Below are 20,941 nucleotides of genomic sequence, written 5' to 3' on the forward strand. Positions count from 1 at the left end.
GAATAAAATCGAAATGAATTTGCTAAGTAGCAATCTAGCCGCAGTCTATGTCTCACCACTGTTATGGTCCTCTATTATCATGTCTTCTTCTTCCACGTCCTCTTAGGAGGAAAAAGGCTGAGGCTGGCTGGCAGGCAGGTCACTCCCACTATTCTGAATCAACGGAAGGAACCAGGTTTCGGGGTCAGTAGGTTGAGTGGGTTCATACTGGGTTTCCTCTGCAGGCTCTCTTCTGTTAAGCTGGCCTTCATCTCCACGGTCAGGGTCTATCATTCCATGGTCCCTGTCATCCAGGGCTTCCATTTTCAATCTTCCAAAGGAAATCTTCCAAGATCTTGAATAAAAGGAACCTGAGCTTTATTTCGCATCAGAATGGTCAGCAGAGCAAGATATGGCAACAGGCCGGTCAAGATGGCGACCGCCTAGCTGCACTACAAACAAGGGGAAAAAAAGGTAAGTATTCAAGGGAAATTAGGAACTTTTTGAAGAGGGAGGGCACAGATCGGGGTAAAAGAGGGAGGCACACACCCCCGCAACCCACGCCCCGCCACCCCGCCAGCTGCAAATCGCCGCATTGGGCTCCCGGCGCCCCGTGCACACCAAGCCCCACGCGGCCCACAACCCCTGCGCCCCACACCCGCGCAACCCCGCACCCCCCAAGCGCGCCCCTCCCCCACAGCGCGCCCCACGCTCCCTATCCACACGCAGAGGCGCAGCCGGAGTGAACCTAAGCTTCCCGCGCCCCCACACCCCCCCCCAAGCCCCAGACCCCCCCGCGCCCCCCCCCCGCGTGCCTCGAGACCCCCCCCGCCCCGCCCACCCCCCCCGCGCCCCCCCCCCCCCCCCCCCCGCGCAACCCACGCTCCCTATCCACACTCAGCAGGCGCGCCCCAAGCGCCCCACGCCCCGGACGCCCAGGTGTGCCCCGCACCCATGCGCCCCGAGACCCCCGCGCCCCACCCCTACGCGCCTCGAGCCCCCCCCCCACGCCCAACGCTCCCTACCCACTCACGACAGGCGCCCCTGAGCATCCCGTGCCCCGGGCGCCCAGGTGTGCCCCGTGTCCCCCGCGTGCCCCAGACCCCCGCGCCCCCCCCCCGCGCTCCTCGAGCCCCCCGCCCCCCGTGCGCCCCACGTCCAGAGTGCCCCGCGGTGTCCTGCAGCGTCCCCCAGCGTCCCGCGCTCCATCTTACCTCAGCTGCTCCACAACCCCTGCAAGACCCTTGACCCCCTTGACCCCCTCCCCCGCACGACCCGCCCCTCTCCCCAGAGTCCAGAGCACCCCGCCGCGTCAGCCCCCCCCCAGCCGTCCACCCTCCCCACTCGCTCTGCACCCCCACCCCCACGCGCCCCGGAGCATCCGTGCCCTGAGCCCGGTGCGCCCTGAAGCACTCCCTGCCCCCCCTGCGCCCCGCCCCGGCACCTCCCGCCCCCAACCCCGCAGTCCCCTTGTCCCCCACCGCAGGCGGCCCGGGCGCCCCTGCGTGCCCAGGCGTGCCCCGTGCCCCCTGTGCCCCACCCCCACGCGTCCTGCGCCCCAGAGTGCCTCTACCTCGCCCCCCCTCCACGTCCCGCGCCCCACGCGACCCCCTCAAACCCCCCCCCCGCGCATCCAGAGCACCCTGCGGTGTCCCTTGGCAACCCACACCCCGGTGTGCCCCGCACCCCCTCCCCCCACACGCACCCTGCGCACCCCCCACGTGCCCTGTGCCCCTAGCCCCCTGTGCCTCCCGCAAGCTCCTCCGCGCCCCCCTGCGCACCCCCTCGCGTCACCCAGGTCCCCTGCACCCTGCCGCGCCCCGCACACCCCCCCTGCATGCGCACCCCCCCGCACCAACAGCGCACCCCTTGCCCCCTAACTGATCAGAGCGCCCCACGCCCCCGCCCCTCCAGGGCACCCCACCCTGCGCCCCCTGAGCCCTGCCACCTCCCGCACACCCCACCCTGATTGCCTAGTGCCCCGGCGCACCCCGACCCCCTTCCCGCCGCATGCCCCACTCGCTCCATACACACCATCGCACCCCGCGCCCCCTTCTGCCCACCCGCCCACACACCCTCTGCACATCTCGCGTGGCTGTGCTGTGATCGGGCACCCACCAGTCACGCCTGCCAGCCTGCTGCACTGAAGCTGAGACCTCCTACCTCGCCCTTGTTCTCTGATCCTGCGAGTAGACCAGCCACGTGGTGCTCGGTTCGCAGGCCTGTGGGGGCCACCCCTGCCGTGAATAGGTGGCTGCCAGATCCCCTGCTGCTGTGCTCACATCACTTGACCCCGGTCAGCTTCTGCTGTGTCCTGATTACGTACCCACATCATCTGCCTCTGCACTACAATTGCACGTGCAGTGGGCCCACCCCACAGCAAGAGCCATATAAGTCCACACTGAGTCACTAGTGCCAGCGCAGCTGCCATCCCCTACCTGTACATCGTCACCCAGCCCCCACTCCCCTGAGGCGGAAGAGCACAGACTGTTTACAGACCCCACTGTACCCAGCCAGAATCTAGGCACCTTCAGGGCTTGCTAACTCAGTCCCCTTTCAAGCTCAAAGGCAGGCAGCTTAGGTGCATTACTGGGTGAGAATTCAGGCAACTTTGGTGCCCCTGCCAGGCTATAGGTAGGCGGCTTTAGCAAGACTGAGCAAAAACCCAGGCTGCTTACAACTTCCCCAGGCTGCCTTGGATTCGCATTAAGCTAGATCCCAGGCTGCTCCACCCACCTACCTGCCCATACACTGACATGGGTAGACCACAGCGCAAAAGAAATAACACGAAAAATAAAATGGAAGAAAATCCAGACAGATCACCCAGTCCAACAAGGATCACAACTAACCAAAACATAGAAGAATGTTTAGGATCAGAACATCAAGTGGAAGCAATGAACAATGCAACCCTGACCAAACTACTGCTAGAACTGACAGGAAAGCTACAAAGGATAGATAATCGTATGGATGCTACCATCACTAAGCTAGAGCAATATGATAAGACACTGGAAGGAATTCAAAGAGAGCTAAGAGAGTTGAGGGAGAGTGAAAAAAAAGAGGACCTTAAAAATCAGCTGGCCACACTAAATGAAAACATAAAGAAATGCAAGGATGATTTCCAAGAATCAGCAAAAAAAATCAGAAAATGAGACAAAAAGGGAGCTGGACAAAGTGATGGAAGTGATACATAGGAAAGTAGTAGAAAATGCAAACTTAATTGAACAAGTCCAAAACTCACTAGAGGCTCTCAAGAATAGAGTCAGCGAAGTGGAAGATAGAAATTCTGATCTGGAAGACAGGATGGAAGAAACAGTTCGAGAATCCAAAAATTTCAGTAAGTTCAAAAGTTTCTGTGAACAGAACATGAGAGAATTGTGGGATACACTTAAATGTCCTAATATCAGAATCATTGGAATACCAGAAGGAGAAGAATTTCAGACCAAAGGCATGGAGAACTTATTTAACACAATAATTGAAGAAAACTTCCCCCGTCTCTTAAAAGAAAGGCCCATCAAGATTCAAGAAGCAAACAGAACTCCTAACCGACTAGACCAAAGGAGAAACTCCCCAAGGCATATTATCATTAAGACTCTAAACATTGACACCAAGGAAAAAATCCTAAAAGGAGCTAGGGAAAAACAGCACACCACTTTCAAAGGAAACCCCATCAGAATTACTTCAGACTTCTCAATGGAAACCCTGAAAGCTAGAAGGGCCTGGAATGAGACCCTCCAAACTCTAAGAAACTATGGCTTTCAACCCAAACTGCTCTACCCAGCAAAAGTCTCCCTTATAATAGATGGTGAAAGGAAAACTTTCCATGACAAAACTCAGCTTTACAATTATATGAACACAAAAGCAAACCTACAGGAAGTACTCCAGGAAATTCTCCACAGAGAAGAAACAAATAACCAAACACAAATGCCTACAAGAAGAAGATCACAGCAACCAAACCCAGAGTAGATAGAAAAAAAAAAAAAAATTAAATCCCATGAAAATGCCAACACACCTCTACCACCACAACATGACAGGGATCAAATCAAATCTCACAGTCATCACCCTAAACATTAATGGCCTTAATTCACCCATCAAGAGACACAGGCTAACAGGGTGGATCAAAAAATTAGACCCCTCAATCTGCTGCCTTCAAGAAACCCACCTTACCACTAAAGACAGAAACCTCCTCAGGGTGAAAGGGTGGAAAACAATATTCCAAGCAAATGGGAATAAGAAACAAGCAGGTGTAGCTATATTAATATCAGATAAAGTTGACTTCAAACCAAAAACAATCAAAAAAGACAAAGAAGGCTACTTCCTACTTGTAAAGGGAACAATCCATCAAGAGGATATTACAATCATAAATCTGTATGCACCAAACACAGGGGCACCACAGTTCATAAAACAAAACCTACTTGACAATAAAACAGAAATAACCACCAACACCATCATAGCTGGGGACTTTAACACACCATTATCAGTAATAGACAGATCATCCAAACAGAAGCTCAACAGGGAAGTAAGAGAGCTCAACAAAACCATAGAGCACTTAGACCTAACAGACATCTAAAGAACTTTCCATCCCAAATCCACAGACTACACATTCTTCTCAGCAGCCCATGGAACATTCTCTAAAATAGACCACATACTGAGTCACAAAGATAGCCTCCACATATTTAGGAAAATCGACATAATTCCCTGCATGATATCAGATCGTAATGCTATAGTCCTAGAAATCAACAACAAAAAAACCAACAAGAGCCCCAACGGCAACTGGAAACTGAATAGCACACTCTTAAACAATAAATGGATAGTGGACGAAATAAAAAATGAAATTGCAAAATTCCAGGAATTGAATGACAATGAGAACACATCATACCAAAACTTGTGGGACACAATGAAGGCAGTCCTCAGGGGAAAATTCATAGCACTCAATGCCTTCATAAAAAAGACAGAAAGATCCCAAATCAATAGCCTAACCATCCACCTAAAGGCATTGGAAAAACAAGAAAAATCCAACCCAAAGAGCTCCAGAAGGAAAGAAATAATTAAAATCAGCAGAAATTAATGAATTGGAAACCAAGGAAACAATTAAGGCAATTGACAAAACAAAGAGCTGGTTCTTTGAAAAAATAAACAAGATTGACAAACCTCTGGCCAATTTGATCAAGCAAAAAAAAAGAAAGACTCCAAATTAACAAAATTCAAAATGAAAAAGGAGAGATCACAACAGACATCAGTGAAATCGGCAGAATCATCAGGACTTATTTCAAAAACCTCTACTCCACAAAACTGGAAAATGTGGAGGAGATGGATAAATTCCTGGATGCATATCATCTACCAAAGCTAAACTCAGAGCAGATCAACCACCACAATGAACCCATCACGCTCATGGAGATTGAAAAAGTAATAAAAAACCTCCCAAAAAAGAAGAGTCCAGGACCAGATGGATTCCCAGCCGAATTTTATCAAACCTTCATGGAAGAACTCAAACCAATCTTCCTAATACTGTGCCACACAATTGAAGAACAGGGAAAACTACCCAACTCCTTCTATGAAGCTAGTATCACCCTAATCCCAAAACCAGGCAGAGATGCCACAAGAAAAGAAAACTATCGGCCTATTTCCCTAATGAACATAGACGCAAAGATCCTCAACAAAATTCTCGCAAACCGAATCCAACAACACATCAAAAGCATTATCCACCTTGACCAAATGGGATTTATCCCAGGAACACAAGGGTGGTTCAACATATGAAAATCTGTCAATGTAATACACCACATAAACAAGCTTAAACATAAAAATCACATGATCATTTCGATAGATGCAGAAAAGGCCTTCGACAAGATACAACATCACTTCATTATCAAAACATTGGAGAGAATCGGCATGGCTGGTTCACATCTTAATATAATGAAGGCAATATACAAAGCTCCAAAGGCCCAAATAATACTTAATGGAGAGAGACTGGAGGAATTCCCATTGAGATCAGGAACAAGACAGGGATGTCCTCTCTCACCTCTGCTTTTCAATATAGTTCTGGAAGTCCTAGCCCAAGCAATAAGGCAGGAGAAGGAAATAAAAGGGATACAATTTGGAAAGGAAGAAGTTAGCGCTATTCGCCGATGACATGATTGTATATGTAAGAGACCCGAGAGACTCCATCCCAAAACTCCTGAAGGTGATTAACTCCTATAGAAAAGTAGCAGGATACAAAATCAATGCACAAAAATTGGAAGCATTTCTGTATGCAAATGACAAAGACACAGAAAAAGAAATAAAGGACATAGTCCCATTTTCAATAGCAACAAAAAAAATAAAATACCTTGGAATAACGTTAACCAAGGAAGTAAAAGATCTATGCAACAAAAATATAAAAACTCTCAAAAAAGAAATTGAGGAGGACTTGAAACGATGGAAAGACCTCCCATGCTCCTGGATAGGCAGAATTAACATTGTGAAGATGACAATCTTACCAAAGGCAATATATAGATTTAACGCAATTCCAATTAAAATTACTACAGTGTTCTTCACAGACATAGAAAAAATGATCTCAAATTTCATATGGAAAGGCAGAAGGCCTCGCATATCCAAACATATCCTCAGCAAAAGAAATACCTCTGGTGGCATCACCATACCCGATATAAAGTTACACTACAAAGCCATATTAATAAAAACAGCATGGTACTGGCATAAAAACAGGAGTATAGACCAATGGAATAGACTTGAGGACCCAGATTTTGGGCCAAGCAACTATAGCTACTTGATATTCAACAAAGACCCAAACAATATAGACTGGAAAAAAGATAGCATCTTCAACAAATGGTGCTGGACAAACTGGATAACCACATGCAGGAAACTAAAACTTGATCCACACATTTCACCATGCACAACACTCAAATCCAAATGGATCAAAGACCTCAACATAAGACCAGAAACTTGAAAACTACTGGAAGAAAATTTAGTAAGTACCTTCCATGATATAGGAATGGAAAAAGACTTCCTGAATAAAACCCCAGTGGCTCAAGTTCTTAAACAGTCACTCAATCATTGGGATCATATGAAGCTGAAGAGTTTCTTTACAGACAAGCATAGAATAAGCAAAGCCAATAGAATACCCACAGAATGGGAGAAAATATTTGTAGGTTATCCAACTGATAGAGGCCTTATCTCTAGAATTTACAAAGAACTCAAAAGTCTAAACAATAAGAAGACAAATACCCCACTCACAAAATGGGGCACAGAGTTAAACAGGCAATTCACAGAGGAAGAAATACAAATGGCAAACACACACCTAAGAAAATGTTCATCATCCCTAATCATCAGAGAAATGCAAATTAAAACAACGATGAGATTCCACCTTACCCCAATAAGGATGGCCAACATCAAAAGGTCAAATGAAAATAAATGCTGGCAAGGATGTGGAGAAGCAGGGACACTCATTCACTGTTGGTGGGAATGCAGGATGGTACAACCACTTTGGAAAGCAATATGGAGACTCCTGAAAAAGCTGACTATAGAAATACCAACAGACCCAGTTATACCATTACTGGGCATGTACCCTAAAACCTTCAAACCAAAAGCCAGAGACATTTGCTCAACCATGTTTGTAGCAGCTCAATTCGTAATAGCTAAAAGCTGGAATCAACCCAGATGTCCATCATTAGAAGAATGGATAACAAAGATGTGGTATATCTACACAATGGAATTCTATACAGCAGTAAGAAAAAACGACATAAAGAAATTTGAGGAAAAATGGTTGAACCTGGAACAGATCATTCTCAGCGAACTTACCCAATCACAGAAAAAAAAATCGACACATAGTCTCACTCATCTGCCACACCTAAACTGAATCTGCCCAAGATGCCTTACATACCCAGCAAGCACCTCATGGACTAGACAATAAGATGGATGGGAGGGCGGGGAGGGAATCAAAGAGTGGAAAACAGTAATCTGGACCCAAACGGCAATGGTACCATCAAATTCTACTTCCTAAAAGACAGACCAAATGGCTGAACCTTCACTAGACCCTTACAGGAAACACCTGAACCACAAGACACTGGAGAGGGTAGGATCAAGACTGACCTAAATCTCCTACATCTTCCCTCCCTCCCTCTCCCCCTCTCCCCTCTATCTCTCTCCTCTCTAACTCTTGTATATTAGTTATCTTTTTCCTCAATTTCTTAGTGGACACTGACCTGTAACCCCCACTTCCAGCTTGGGCCTACCATCCACAATGAGCTTTTGATCAGAGAAACCTACAAGGTTTCCCAAAATAATGACAGACTTCTGTCAGAGTACTTGATGACCCACCAAAGGCCAGTGATAAGACCCTATTGCTGAAGACTCCATATGCAGCTGACGTGTAAAATGGAATGACATGGCTGGAAGCCAGGAGAGAGTCAGTCCCCAGACAGTCAGCATGTCTAGTGCCAGAAGGCGCTACATAGGCGACTGGGGGAAATGACCAAGATCTGTCCAAGCAACACATTGTTTAACCTAATTAGCAACAAATAACCGGATGTGATGCCCACACAAGTGCAATAGTGGTACACAGCCATGGTGAGGAGTCAATTGCTCTTGATTTGGCTAACTGATCCACTCAGTGGTACTAGACCCTTAGCTGGAGCTGGGAAACAAGTCAGAACCATACCCAAACACAAGCCCACTCTACAATATCAAGCTACCATCAATCACGGGGTATAAGAGGGCCTACACCTATCAAACTGTCTATCAAAAAAGTAAGTGTTATCTCAATTTTCCGGGTGCTAACTTACTCTCCATTGGAGAATCTGCTTCTCTTTTCCAGATAGATGCAGATCCTAAGAAGAGAGCTGCCCCAACATACCTCAAAAGGGGCCCAACTGAAACTAAGGACAACTGGTGAAATAAGCAAGGGTGATGTTTTCCTGTGAACTGGATACCAGCACAAAGGGGAAGGAGATCAATGCAGAGAAAAATCAACTCCTACCAAATCAGAGAGCCAAAGCCTCAGAGGTCCCCAACACCTCAGCACTGAAGCAGACCAAAAATGAACCCAACATGGCTCAGGGAAATCTTGCGGAAGAGGGGGCGGAAAGAATGTCAGAGTTACATGTTGGGTCATGATTTGCAGAGACATTTATCATACTAATAACTGGGGGCTATTTCCACAATGCACGACCCATTTTCATTAACAAGGAGGGTCTAATGGGAGGGGGTAGATCACAGATGAGCCTAAATAATGGTACCAAACTGCCTGTATTCACTGAAATGAAAACTAATAAATTAAATTAAAAAAAAAAAAAAGATATGGCAACAGCTGAGTCTGCAGACAAAAAGCTGGGAGGCAGAAGTCAGAAAAAAGTGCCTTTGCAGCCAATTTTCTCCATACTTAAAAAAACTTTTTTGGTTTATTTTTATTTATTTATTTGAGAGCAACAGAGAGAGGGAGAGACAGTGAGAGAGGCAGATAGATAGAGAAAGGATGGGCACACCAGGGCCTCCAGCCACTGCAAATGAACTCCAGAAGCATGTTCCCCCTTGTGCATCTGGCTTATGTTGGACTTGGGGAATTGAGCCTCAAACCGGGGTCCTTATGCTTCCCAGGCAAGCACTTAACTACTAAGCCATCTCTCCAACCCTCAATACTTTTTGTTTATTAGAAATCACTGAGGTTTATGCAAGGGTCAAAAACTTGATCCTCCTCCTTGACAATGAGCAAATCCTTAGTCTTTGTTGGAATGTATCATACCTCTTATAGCTACAGATGTACTATATTCCCTGAGTAAAGAGCATGTATTCCAGTCACTATTGAGTATATCTGTAAAAGTTAGAAATTCGCTGGCTCTCACAAGATCATCCACTTCCATGAAGAACTCTACATAGATAGATATAAATTAAAATACTCCCTGCACATGTGCCATTTGTACTGTTTCCTCAGGTAAAACGAGTAATGGATCCCGTTCATGCTCTATTAAGTGAGATGGCAACCGAGGTGACTTAATTCTGCTAAAGGTGCTCTTTTACAATACAGAATTTTCCCCAAAGCTCTGAACAGAAAGAGAGAAGTATTTTTTGCCATCAATAGCTTGGACCTCTTGATTTTCAAAAACATCAGGCTTGTTTCTTCAGATTTTGACAGTGCAGGATCTGATTTTAATGACACTCCTTTCTTTCTTGGTCACAAATTTCTCTCTCCTTTTGAAGAAAAAAACTGGAGGCCGTTTATTGCATTTCTAATATCACCGGATCATCCTTGGCAGAGTTAAATGTAGAGAAGTTTTCTCAGGGATAGTGATTCTTCCTCCATTCTTACTAGCTTCAATAGTCACTATTTGATTAAGATATTTCATCATAATTGTTGGCGCCACAGGGTTGAAACTAATGGTTGAAATAGAACACTCTTCCTGAATTCTTTTGGGAGACAGTAGCCTCTGATTACTATCTCCATTTACACTGTCAGAAGTGATAAATATAAGAGGACAATGGCCAACTTGCACATACTTAGAATGTCATACAAAGTATGAGATTCTTAATAAACTTGGTTAGGTAAATCTTCAACCAGAATGATCTTTTTGTAAACTGTCAGATCATCTCCAAGCATTTGTAGTTTGCTATACTTTGTTGCTCTTAGTAGAAACTCTTTGAAGCCTGCTATCTGAGATTGATATGAAAACATATGGAAGTTTGATTCAAAGTAAATGATCTCCTTGAACTCATCCTTTTGGAATTCTGATAAAACTGGGTTAATCCATTCTTGTACTTGAATTCCATGCTCCTTCGACAGTATTTTGATAGTAGTTGTTGTTCCACATCTAGGAGGGCCTGTTATTAATAAAACAGATCCACGCTGCTTTGGCTTGCTTCTTAAAGCTTAAGCCTTTAACCAGACCTCAACTTCTTCAATTTTCCTTTTATGTACAGCAAGTTCATGCTAAAGATGAGGCAGTAACAGTAGAGATGGCTAAAGTCTCTGAAAAATCATCAAATGATGGATCTACCTACTCTCTTACCTTTGTAGAAGATACCTTTGGTATAAGATAACTTTTTGACATTATAAACTTAAATAGTTTCCATCCGTAGTACACAACCTAGAGTACATGGAAGCATGATGAATCCCCGGGTGGGTAGAGAGGAATGAAGGAGCCCAGGCTCCGAACCCGGTGGAAGGGAAGCCACCCGTTGCTGTCCTGACTCCCCCCTATTTTCTTAAACTCCATGATTTTGGGTATGCTCTATAGCTTTTCTTGCTATTGATTTGTAGTTTGATTCCATTGTGGTCAGACAGAATGCAAGGAATTATTTCAATTTTCCTATATTTGTTAAGATTTGCTTTGTGTCCTAATATATGGTCTATTTTAGAGAATGTTCCATGTACTGCCGAAAAGAATGTATATTCTGCAGCATTTGAATGAAATGTCCTGTATATATATCTGTTAGGTCCATTTCTTCTATGACCTCATTTAATCCAGATGTCTCTTTGTTTTTTCCTTGGATGACCTGTCAATTGATGAGAGTGGGGTGTTGAAGTCACCCACTAACACTGTGTTTGGTATCATCTGTGACCTCAGTTCTAATAGCATTGTTTGATGAATTTGGGAGCCCTCATGTTAGGTGCATGTATGTTTAGGATTGTAATGTCCTCCTTTTGGAGTGTGCCTTTAATCAATATAATGTGACCTTCCTTATCTTTCGTAACTAATGTTGCACTGAAGTCTACCTTGCCAGATATTAGGATAACAACCCTTGCTTGTTTTCTAGGCCCATTTGCTTGAAACACCATTTTCCAACCATTCACCCTAAGATAATGTCCATACTTTGTAGAAAGGTGAGTTTCTTGGAGGCAACAAATTGAAGGATCCTACCTTTTTTTGTTGTTGTTTGTTTTTTGAGGTAGGGTCTCACTCTGGTCTAGGCTGACCTGGAATTAACTCTGTCATCTCAGGGTGGCCTTGAACTCATCGTGATCCTTCTACCTCTGCCTCCTGAGTGCTGGGATTAAAGGTGTGCGCCACCACGCCCAGTAGGATCCTACTATTTAACCCAGTCTGCAAACCTGTGTCTTTTGGTTGGGGCATTGATGCCGTTAATATTAAGAGATATTATTGAAAGGTGTGAATTTATTTTTGCCATTTTTTGTAGTTCTTCCAGTTTTGCCTTTGCTCTCTTGTGTTAACTAGTATTTTTTAATCTTATTTTATTGTTTCTCAATTTTTAAAAACATTTTCCATGATTATAAAAAGTATCCCATGGTAATACCCTCCCTCCTCCTCTTTTCCCCTTTGAAATTCCATTCGCCATCATATCCCCTCCCCATCTCAATAAGTCTCTCTTCTATTTTGATGTTGTGATCTTTCCCTCCTCTTATGATGGTCTTGTGTAGGTAGTGTCAGGCACTATGAGGTCATGGATATCGAGGCCATTTTATACCTGGAGGGAGCATGTTGTAAGGAGTCCTACCCTTCCTTTGGCTCTTACATTCTTTCCACCACCTCTTCAGCATTAGACCCTGAGCCTTGGAAGGTGTGATCAAGATGTTACTCAGTACTCCAGTCATTTCTTTCTAGCACTATGATACCTTCTGAGTCGTCCCAAAGTCACTGCCATCTGAAAAGAGAAGATTCTCTAACCAAAGGGTATGAATGTTAAGAAAAGTGCTTACTGGGCAGTTTGATAAACATAGTATATACATTTACTCAGACATCAGCAGATGTTATAACCCTGGGGCTCATGACTACCCCTGTTCTAAGTTTTCAGTATCAGGGATGTATTCCCTCCCATGAGCAGGCCTCCAGTCCAATTAGAGAGCAGTTGGTTTCCACCATGATAGACATGCCACTACTGCACATGTTGGCTCATTTGGCCTGGCTGACCAATTATAGGACTTGCAGTGTGCACTGTTGAGTACCTTTACTGGTGATTTCTCTTTCTCCCATTGAGCTGCATGTAGAATGGCTTCTTCCAGCTTTCTGTCAGCTGGTCTACATGGAGGAGGTTATCAGCTCAGTTCCAGCAGGATTTCTCAGTGGCCTTGCAGCCCAAGTATGTGAAGTCTTCAGCAATAGGGTCTTACCATCTATTCCTGGTGGGAAATCAAGGGCCTTGGGAATGTCCTCTAATGTTTTGGGGACATCAGGGACCTACCTGGCCAACAACTCACTGAAAGGTATACCATCCCTGGCATTGAAAATTTTCTAGCAATGATCCACAGCTCCTGAGTGTTCCATTGTCCAAAACCGGAGGATTCCATATGATTTATTTATATCCTCTTAGATTTTGATTAGCCCTTCCTCCACCTTTCCTTTACTCAATCTCTTCCCCTGACCTCCCTTTGGGCCTTTTCACCCCTGTTAATCTAGTCTTCTACTTACGTTTATACAACACCAACCTTTATGTCTCTTTTTTAGCTTACTGGCCTCTGCTACTGAGTTTTTTCCTTCTCACACGAAAGCCCAATCATCTGTAGCTAGGACCCACATATGAGAGAGAACATGCAGCGCTTGGCTTTCTGGGCCTGGATAACCTTACTTAGTATAATCCTTTCCAGACCCATCCATTTTCCTGCAAATTTCACAACTTCATTTTTCTTTACCGCTCAGTGGAACTCCACTGTATAAATGTGCCATATATTCATTATCCACTCATCAGTTGAGGGACATCTAGGCTGGTTCCATTTCCCAGCTATTGTGAATTAAGCAGCAATAAACATGGTAGAGCATGTACTTCTAAGGAAATGAGATGAGTCCGTAGGATATATGCCTAGGAGTGCTATATCTCATATGGAGATCAATTTTTAGCTGTCTTAGGAACCTGTACACTGACTTCCACAATGGCTGGACAAGATTGCATTCCCACCAGCAGTGTAGAAGGGTTCCTCTTTTTTCACATCCCCGCCAGCATTTATGATCATTTGTTTTCATGATGGTAGCCAATCTGACAGGAGTGAGATGGATTCTCAATGTAGTTTTAATCTGCATTTCCCTGATGACTAGGGATGTAGAACATTTTTTAGATGCTTATACAACATCCATATTTCTTCTTTTGAGAACTCTCTATTTTTCTCCATAGCCCATTTTTTAATTGGCTGGTTTGATTTCTTATTATTTAACTTTTTGAGCTTTTTGTATATCCTAGATATTAATCCTCTATCAGATATATAGCTGGCAAAGATTTTTTCCATTCTGTAGGCTGCCTCTTTGCTTTATTCACAGCGTCCTTTGCAGTACAAAATCTTTGTAATTTCATGAGGTCCCAGCAGTTAATCTGTGGTTTTATTGACTGAGCAGTGGGGGTTATATTCAGAAAGTCTTTGCCAAGACCAACATGTTGAAGGGTTTCCCCTACTTTTCCTCTAGCAATTTCAGAGTTTTAGGTCTGATGTTAAGGTCTTTAGTCCATTTGGATTTAATTCTTGTGCATGGAGAGAGAGAGAGAGAAGAATCTATTATCATCCTTCTACAGATACATATCCAGTTTTCTGAGCACCATTTACTGAAGAGGCTGTCTCTTCTCCAGTATTTTTGGCATTTTTTTTTTCCAAGATCAGGTGGCTGTAGCTACCCGCACTTAAATCTGGGTCCTCTATTCTGTTCCATTGATCTACATATCTGCTTTTGTGCCAGTACCATGCTGTTTTTGTTTCTATGGCTCTGTAGTATAGGTTAAAATCAGGTATGGTGATACTTCCCGCCATATTATTGTTGCTCAGTATTATTTTAGATATTTGAGGTTTTTTTGTGATTCCAAATGATTTTTTCGATTGTTTTTTGTATTTCCTTGAAGAATGCCTTTGGAATTTTGATGGGGATTACATTAAATGTGTAGATTGCTTTTGGTAAGATTGCCATTTTCACAATATTGATTCTTCCAATCCAGGAAGAAGGGATGTTTTTCCATTTCCTAGTGTCTTCTGCAATTACTTGTTTTTTTTTTTTCTCAATTTTTATTAACATTTTCCATGATTATAAAAAGTACCCATGGTAATACCCTCCCCCCCCACACTTTCCCCTTTGAAATTCCATTCTCCATCATATCCCCTCCCCATCTCAATAAGTCTCCATCATATCCCCTCCCCATCTCAGTAAGTCTCCATCATATCCCCTCCCCATCTCAATAAGTCTCTCTTTTATTTTGATGCCGTGATCTTTCCCTCCTCTTATGATGGTCTTGTGTAGGTAGTGTCAGGCACTATGAGGTCATGGATATCCAGGCCATTTTATGTCTGGAGGGAGCACGTTGTACGGAGTCCTACCCTTCCTTTGGCTCTTACATTCTTTCTGCCACCTCTTCCACATTAGACCCTGAGCCTTGGAAGGTGTGATCGAGATGTTACTCAGTATTCCAGTCACTTCTTTCCAGCTCTATGATACCTTCTGAGTCATTCCAAAGTCACTGCCATCTGAAAAGAGAAGATTCTCTACCCAAAGTGAGATTAGCATTAATATAAGGGTACAAATATTAAGAGAAGTGCTTACTGGGAAGTTTGCTAAGCATACTATATACATTTTTCCAGACATCAGCAGATGTTACACCCCTAGGGCTCATGACTACCCCTGTTTTAAGTTTTCAGTATTAGGGATGTGTTTCCCCCCATGGAGCAGGCCTTCAGTCCAATTGTTCTGTAATTTCTTGCTTGAGTGTTTAATAGTTTTCATTGTAGAGATCCTTTACTTCCTTGGTTAGGTTTATTCCTAGGTACTTTGTTTTCTTTGATGCAATTGTGAATAGGAGTGAGTCTCTGATTTCATCCTCTCTGTATTTGTTGTTAGCATATAGGAATGCTACTGATATCTGTGTATTTATTTTGTATCCTCCTACATGGCTGTAGCTGTTTATCAGCTCTAACAGTTTGCTGGTAGAGTCTTTAAGGTTCTTTATGTATAGAATCATGTCATCTGCAAATAATGATAACTTGATTTCTTCCTTTCCAATTTGTATCCCTTTTATGTGTGTCTCTTGCCTTATTGCTATGGCTAAGACTTCCAGTACTACATTAAATAAAAGCTGGGACAGTGGACACCCTTATCTTGTTTCTGATTTTAGTGGAAAAGCTTCCAGTTTTCCCCCATTTAGTAATATGTTGGCTATAGGCTTGTCATAAATAGCCTTTATTATATTGAGATATGTTCCTTCTATTCCCAGTCTCTGTAGCACTTTTATCATGAAGGGATGTTGGATTTTGCCAAATGCTTTCTCTGCATCTAATGAGATGATCATATGATTTTTGTCCTTCGATTCATCTATATAGTGTATTACATTTATCGATTTGCATTTGTTGAACCATCCCTGCATCTCTGCGATATCAATTTGGTGTAATTTTTTTTTAACTTTTAAAACTTTTTATTTTGAGTAATTTCAGATTTACAAAAGTTGCAAAAATAGTACAGATAATTCTCATATACATTCATTCAATCTGAGGGGCATTAATTCTAAAATCCAAGTATGCTTGAGTCCTCGTGTAAAATGGCATACACAGTATTTTGCAAGTGACTCTTGTAATCCTCTGCACATTTTAAATAATCTCTAGTTTATATTCTTCCTCACATGATGTAAGTAGATGCTATACTATATTGGCTGAATAAACGACTCTCGACAAGCGTTGGTTTGCCTGAGTCCATTCCCCTCTCTTGCCCATTTTCTTTGCAGGCTAAGGTCCTCCTGGTGCCCTCATGAATAACTAGGTCCCGCTGGTCGGGGCAAGTGGCGCCCAAATGTGGGGCTCAGGCACGGACCTAGTCGGACGGAGACCACTTATTGAAGATCCTCCGGAGGAGTTCTCTTGTGATCACCGCTTCTTTGCCTGAGGAGACGGCTAGATCTGGTAAGCTCATTCATTCCGTCCCATAAAATGGGCCATTCTTTGTCTAAGCATCCTTTATTAAGGACTTAAAGTTTTCTCTCAGAGAAAGGGGAATTAAGGTAAAGAAAAAGGACTTAAACTCTGATTATGCACAAATAAGATATGTAGACATAACTGTACAAGCTTGGCAAATGCCCTTGTGAAACCCCCTCCCCTTTCCCTTCCTTGCTAAAAACCCTATAAAAAGAAACACCCAATAAGGCAAAGAGTCGACTCCTCTGTCTCCTGCATGAGATACGTGTGGACCCCAGAGCTCTGATTTCCTGAATAAAGCCTCATGCTTTTGCAGCAAGTTTGGTCTCCCGTGTGTCTTTGGGTGCGTGCTATCTTGAGACTTGAGTGAAGGTCTCCCTCTGGGGGTCTTTCAATTGGGGGCTCGTCCAGGGATTTGCACGTCTACCCAAGACTCCGGAGACCCCCTTGGAGGTAAACAATGTAAATGTCTGCAGCGCTGCTTGTCTAAGTGTTTGTCTGAGTGATTTCTGTGATTTCTGTTGCTCTGATCTATTTTAATTTTGGTTTGGGCAGCTGTTGTTCGGGATCGTGAGGACCTGACAACAGTGGTTGGCAGGACCACAGGCTGCAATCCTGGGGGACGCCCCGGGATCTGAGGAGAGTCAGGGTAGCTGGCAGTCTCCTATCTGGTAAAGGAAGATTGTGTATTTCTCCTTCAGGAGAAACCACGGAGGCATCTTCCATCTGAAACTGCATTTGGTTTTCTGTTCTGGACACATCGGAGGCGTCACGGTTTTTGGTTTCTTTTTGTCAGTATCTATTTTGTGTTTGTTTGTGGACTTTTGTTTCTAATTATGGGACGGACTATGACGACCCCCCTGACTCTGACGGTATCTCATTTCTCTGAAGTTAGAAGTAGGGCTTATGACTTATCTGTAAAAATTAAAAAAGGTAAATAGCAGACTTTCTGCTCCTTTGAGTGTCTGCCAGAGGCAGCATTTGATCTAACCATTATTTCTGCTGTTAAGAATATTGTTTTTCAGAAGGGACCACATTCTCACCCAGATCAACACCCATACATCCTGGTCTGGGAGAGCCTAATGACGGATCCCCCATGTGGGTCAAGCCCTGGATCCACCCCCCGCCACGGTCAGGCTCCCGAGTCCTGGCAGTGGCCCAACAAGCCACGAGAAAACCAAGCCGAGTGGCTCAGCCCAAAATATATCCTGAAGTAGAGGACCCTCCTGAGTGGTCCTCTGCCCTGATTCCATCTCCCCCACTTTAATCCCCTGCTCTCCCTACTCCAGCTTTGGCCGAGGAAGGAGGAGATGGGCCTGCTGCAGGGACTAGAGACCTGATTCCACTGTGTCCCTGCCCATACGAGCCTTTGGTCCTCCCCCTGACCCTAGCTAGAATGTCCCCGGCCCAAATGAGCAGCCTACCCAGCTCCCAAATGAGATTGATGTGGGATTCCCTCTCACCCAACCTGAATGGAATTACAACTTAGCAGAAGGTAGGGAGCAACTGACAGTCTACCACTGGGCTCTGATGGCAGGTCTCAGGGGTGCTGCCTGCCGCCCCACGAATCTGGTTAAAGAAACCTCCCTCTGTTTTTTTAGAACGCTTGATAAAGGCTCACCGGAGATATACTCCTTTTGACCCTACTTCTCCGGGTCAACAGGCAGCGATAACAATGACATATATAGGGCAGTCCACTCCAGACATTAAAAAGAAATTACAACATCTGGAGGGTTTACAAAATCTAGCTTTGACAGACATAATTAAGAAAACTAAAAAGGTTTATCATAAGAGAGAGAGAAAAAGATAAGAAAGACAGAGAAAGAAAGGAAGCAGAAGAGAGAGAAAATAAATGGGAAAGGAGACAAAAAAAGGAACTTAAGTAGGATATTGGCTGCAGTGATAGGAGAAAAAAAAAAAAAAGAGCATCAGGATCAGGAAGAAACAGCCAGGGTACCTGGACAACAAGCAAACAAGAAAAAAGGAACCTGAGGGCTTTAGGAAGCCCCTTGAGAAGGATCAATGTATGTATTACAAGGAAAGAGGATGTTGGGTTCACGAATGCCCCAAAAAGAAAGAAACTGGGAAGGAATTTTTCAATGTTGGGACATAGAGTGCTTGTTAAAAATGCCTTTTGAGTGGTACTTAGATCAGAATGTTAAAGTATGTAGATGAAGGTATATGGATGTGAAAAAAAAAAAAAGAAATTTTCAGGCTGAAGTATGTTGGGATAGTTTGCTTGAGCTTTATCAAATTTAAGTCATGGGTAAAACATAAAATTGTTTCATGTTAATAAAAATTTCTGTGGTACATGAAATCAGCAGCTATCAAGTAAGCCAAAATCATTAGTTGTCAAATAATGTTTTTTTCTTTCAAGAAGATTTATCAAGGGTTATATTAATATTTAGCTAGCTGTTTGGGCTCAGAAAAGACCAGATTCTACTTTGTTGTATATAAAGTAACTGTCTCAATTTTGGCATCTTAAGTCCAGTGCTTATAACAAAATTAACCCTTAAGACATATTCCCTACTTTAGGGCACAGCCTCATGCTCTAACAATGGTCCTCATCTGAGAAAAAAAAAAAAAAATTTAAACTCCATGGTTCTGTTTCCAGTGTTCTCTGGGTAATTTGTACCTGTGTCTGAACTAATCAAAGATGTTTTTACACAGGTGCTAAGACCTTATACTGTCTTACTTGTTTTCTAGGTTAAATAAGTTAAGTTTGTAAAACAACTGGTACTGTTTTTAAAGACTGGCAACAGGTTCTGCCTATATTTATAAATTTTAGATATTTAAAATGGGAGATGTGCCTACTTTCTATACCTCAGATATAGGGCTTATGCTACCACAGTACAACAAAAATTTTAAAGTTAGGACAAAATAATTTTAGAAGCCCTGTGCCATTCTTTAGTTAAGTCTATTTCAGTAATTAAATGTGCTCTATGTGTATGTACATCCAGGCTGGTGTAACTTCCTTTCTAAGTGTGTTAATCACCTATGTAGAAGCCAAAGCCAATTGGAATCATCGGAGTAAAAAGTGTCAGTATTTTGGCCTGTGTTCCCATGTCATGAGGCCACTGGAGATGATGGGACACTTCTACACTGGGACCCTGGTAAGTCACCTGTCTTCCTGAGCAGGGAGGATATGGAGACCCAAACAAAACTGGTGTACGATGTGAAACAGGAGAGTCACAATTGAGGAGCAATCAGTCCTCCTGACTTCCCAAAGAAGGGAAAACTACTTGGCCAGCATGGCCCTGACTCATACTAACAGGCAAAAGACACCAGTAAGCTATGGGGCTACTCCTGTGTCCCTAAAGTCTCTTTGGAGAGCCATTAATGACCTCCAAAATTAATCCTTAATTAACTTTTGGCTACCTGCGTGGTCTTAAACACTCAGAGAGAAATGTATAACCAAAGATTAAAAATACCTTAAATATATGAATGGCCTATTAAGTAATACAAGAGCTATTCAAGAGGGGAAACAAATAAACATTAAGATATCTTTTCCCCACAGTTCTAATTCTATAATAAAGAAAAACAACTATAGATGTTCAAAGGGTTATTTTCAAATCTAAAATATATAAATAAGTTCTAAGACCAAATATACATATATATTTGTATAGCCTTTAATGGCACCCAATAGCTCTTTATTGTCAAGATTAAATGTTATGTATATGTTTCTGATAACCCTGCTAACATCTCACCTGTTTTACAAGCCATGTTAAATACTACTGTGCCATTTAATGAACAGTTCTGAAAGAAAATCTCAGCCAACTCATCCTCAGATGGTCCTGAGATGATCCAAGCCTGTCTACCTGGATTCCCTCGACCTACAAAAAGACCAGTTTGCTGTGTGCTCACTTCTCAGTAACTCCTTACTTTTATTCTTTCTTTCCAAAGTTCTCTTTCAAGATTATCTTCCTACACTCTGTGGTACATTAAAATAGTTCCCCTCTCTAGGAGAGATTCTCTAACTGCAACAAGTCTCCACTTCGTGTCCCGTTCAGCAGGAAGTAGTAAATGATCTGATGTCTTCGACCCAGTCCCCTAAAGCAGTTGGAGTGTCTTCTCATGAGAGGAAAAAAATAAAAGGGGAATAGACTGTCTACACATACCTTGTTTCGTCCCACCATTCCTGAAGGACCCCCA

At 43.5% G+C, this 20,941-nt stretch overlaps 1 pseudogene; it reads right to left on the reverse strand.

The window, feature by feature from the left end:
- Positions 1–45: 45 nt before the first annotated feature.
- Positions 46–11,012, reverse strand: LOC101595176 (annotated as a pseudogene).
- Positions 11,013–20,941: the final 9,929 nt, after the last annotated feature.

The sequence above is a fragment of the Jaculus jaculus genome, chromosome 9, assembly GCF_020740685.1.
Source record: "Jaculus jaculus isolate mJacJac1 chromosome 9, mJacJac1.mat.Y.cur, whole genome shotgun sequence".
Lineage (NCBI taxonomy): Eukaryota > Metazoa > Chordata > Mammalia > Rodentia > Dipodidae > Jaculus > Jaculus jaculus.